This window comes from Corapipo altera, unplaced genomic scaffold (assembly GCF_003945725.1).
Source record: "Corapipo altera isolate COAL_440 unplaced genomic scaffold, ASM394572v1 257, whole genome shotgun sequence".
In the NCBI taxonomy this organism is placed as follows: Eukaryota; Metazoa; Chordata; class Aves; order Passeriformes; family Pipridae; genus Corapipo; species Corapipo altera.
This window is the reverse complement of record NW_020885045.1, coordinates 396,554-399,719: the sequence shown is the minus strand read 5'-3', so window position 1 is coordinate 399,719 and position 3,166 is coordinate 396,554. Positions and strand designations below refer to the sequence as shown.

At 57.7% G+C, this 3,166-nt stretch overlaps 1 long non-coding RNA gene across 1 annotated transcript in view; it reads right to left on the bottom strand.

The window, feature by feature from the left end:
- The window catches only part of LOC113959496, a 7,264-nt gene extending 4,567 nt beyond the window's left edge, over positions 1 to 2,697 (bottom strand). Inside the window, exon 1 of the long non-coding RNA XR_003531828.1 lies at positions 2,336 to 2,697. This is a non-coding gene — a long non-coding RNA (uncharacterized LOC113959496). The remainder of the gene's footprint in view (positions 1 to 2,335) is intronic.
- Positions 2,698 to 3,166: the final 469 nt, after the last annotated feature.

The window sequence follows — 3,166 nt, the reverse complement described above, 5'->3', positions numbered from 1 at the left end:
CAGGGCTTTGAAATCCCTCCAGGATGGGGACTCCCCCCTGCCCTGGGCAGCTGTGCCAGGGCTGTTTCAGGGAAGAAATTTCCCCAATATCCAACCTGACCCTCCCCTGGCACAGCTGGAGGCCGTTCCCTCTCCTCCTGTCCCTTGTTCCCTGGGAGCAGAGCCCGACCCACCCCAGCTCCCCCCTCCTGTCAGGGGGTTGCAGAGCCAGAAGGTCCCCCCGAGCCTCCTTTGCTCCAGGCTGAGCCCCCCCAGCTCCCTCAGCTGCTCCTGCTGCTCCAGCCCCTTCCCAGCTCCCTTCCCTTCCCTGCACACGCTCCAGCCCCTCAGTGTCCTGTTGTGAGGGGCCCAGAACTGCCCCCAGGGCTGGAGGTGCCTCAGCAGTGCCAGCACAGGGGTGGGCACTGCCCTGGGCCTGTGTCACACCTGGTGACACAAACCAGGACGCTCCTTGTACCAGTACATTCCTGGAGCGTCCCCTCAATCTCCCCAGGACACACGACATCCCCCCTCACACTCTGCACAGGCTGGGCTGATTCACACTCTCTGCACTTGCCTGGGTCACTCCACCAGTGTCACCCCAGACCCACCCGAGGGGTGTCCCCGTGACACCTCATCACTGCTGGGCCAGAAACATCACCTCACATCCTGCAGCTTCCTGCCCAACTTTCACACTCCACACTCCCACATCCCCTCCTCCCCTCCCCACAGGAGGTCAGCAGGTTCCTTCCACGAGGGATTACACCTCCTCAGTTATCCTGGTGCCTGCAGCTGGCTGGTTCTGCTGGAACCCCAACCCTCACCACGCCCTTGTGACCTGCAGCCCATCTTCAGGCCACACTGAATTCCTCAAACCCCTTTGTCCCTCTTCAGTCACCGGCCATCCGTGCAGCCCTTCCCTCCCTGTGCCATTTACAGCTTTAACCTGCACAGTCACTGCCCCTGCAGTGGTGACTGAGACCCCCAGCCCCTCTCAGCACACCCAGACCCCTTTCTGGGGGTGTTACTGCTGCTCTGAGTGGGTTTATTTAACCACATTTTTATCCATCACAGACTGGCACCTTCTGAGGCTCTGGGTTTTTTCAGCCTCACCTACTTGAGCAGCTTTTTGGCACAGAAATCAAATCTCACTGGATCCACGAGTGCAGCCAGAAGCAGCCCTGACACCTTATCCTAGAAAGAGCCAACTGCCCCTGCCAAGGAAGTGCCCGTGGCCAAGCAGCACCGGCTGCTCCACACGCCCTGGCAGGGGCTGCCCAACCATTCCCTGCCCGCTGCAGGATCTCAGCATGACTGCTCTTCCCCATCCTCGGTGTCCCACACCCTCACCCACACCCACTGCTCGCTCCCCCTGAGGACTGCAAAGCCCCCCCGACGTTCCGTGGCTCAGGAGACGCCTCCTGAAGCCTGGAAGGTTTTTTTTAGCCCGTACTTTGAGCACACAAGACAGAAATACCTCCCTGCAACGACGGCTCGCAAAGCTGCTCTTCCCTTTCGTGGCCTGTCACCACCACCAGTTGCTCCCCAAGAGCCCAGAGATGCTGAACACTCTGGTTTTGGGGAGGCCAGCCGAAGTTTTCCCCTCTGTTCTTTCCTCCAATACCTTCTTGAAGTGTTCCTGCTGGCACCCAGCAGCCCAAAACAGGGAGGAAGAGGGAACCGAGGGTGATTGTCCTGGAGGAAGCTCCCAGAACAATCTCTGTATCCCTCAGTGCCCTCTGAGAGTCAGGTTTGAATTTTATCTTAATCCTCCTTACGTGGCCTTGCTGCTCCTCAAAGGGGGACTGGAATGACCCGTGGGTTTGAACAACCCCAGGGCAGGGGGGCTGATGTGTTCAGCCAGCACCGGGATGGTTCTGCCCAGCTCCAGCTCTGCCTTTTTCAGACAAAGTCCACCTGGGAAGCCCTTGGAGCAGCCTGGGACCACCACGACACAGCCCTTGGAGATTCCCCCTCCTGGAGCAGCCACTCACCACCACAACACAGCCCAGTTTTCACGGTTAAACACTCTGCACTCCCAGATCTTCGGGGCTTGGGAAGTGGCCTGGGAAGGCAGGAGGGACACAGCACCTGTAAGGTGACACATCTCCATGGGATTGGCTTTGCACAGGCTCTGGGTCACGGCAGGAACACCAGGAAAGGCTGCACACACCAACTTCCAGGGCTCCCAGCCCCGAGAGGGAGCGCTTGGCATCTCCAGCATCACACAATAAATATTATCCTTTCTAATAACCACCATTAGGAAGCCAGGCTCAGGAAATCACTCTGCTCTTTCTTCCCGACACAGAAACGATCCCCAAACCCCTCTGTGAGGCAGCAAGTCCCACAGTCTGACTCGGACATTGTCTTTGGGAAACAAACCCACTGTTATCCCTTCCTCACAACGCTCCACACAAGATTAATTCAGATTTTCCCAAGGAACTGCACTGCTGCTCCCCTCCCCACCGTGCTCTCACTCCAGCTAAAACCACTCTTTTCCTGGAAGGAGAAGTTCATTTTTTCCCAGGGGAGCCCAGTTATGCCAAAAGGCCACAACTGTTCTGAGCCACCGGGGCTGTGTCTTCACCTGAAGGCAGGGATTGAAAGATTCCCTCCAAGCCAAGCACCTTTCACTCCCTGTTCCTCCCTGGTCTGGGTACCTGGGATGTGAGCAGGAACACTCCCAGGGGCTGCAGCACCACAGAACAGCTCAGTGCTCCTTCAATGCAAGGGGCATTGTACAAGGGGGGGAGAGGGATTCAAAGGAATTATAACCCCAGGCATCAGAGCCCAGGAATGCCTGGAAAGCTCAGTCTGCACCTACTTTCAGTCTCCTCAGTCCCTCGTGCCGAGCACCATCAGTCCCCCCTTGCTCCCAGGGCAGGGAATTGTGCCTCCACCTCCAGCCACAGCTCGCTGGAGAAAGTCTCTTGGAAAAGGGAAGGAAGGTGCTGCAGCCCCCTGGCCTGGGAAGGATTCCTGGGTCACAGGATCCACTGAAATTGCTGTGCTGCTGCCCCTCCCCGTGCCCTCCTCGGGCACAGCGTTCCACTACAGGCAGGTAAAGCTATTTTTGCTCCTCCAGCTGCACCCGTTCTATTTTCTGAACTCTTTGGTCATCAGAGAGGAAAAAAAGCAGGACTTTCTGGTGCACAGTGATCCAAACTCTGACGCCAGACAGGCCCAG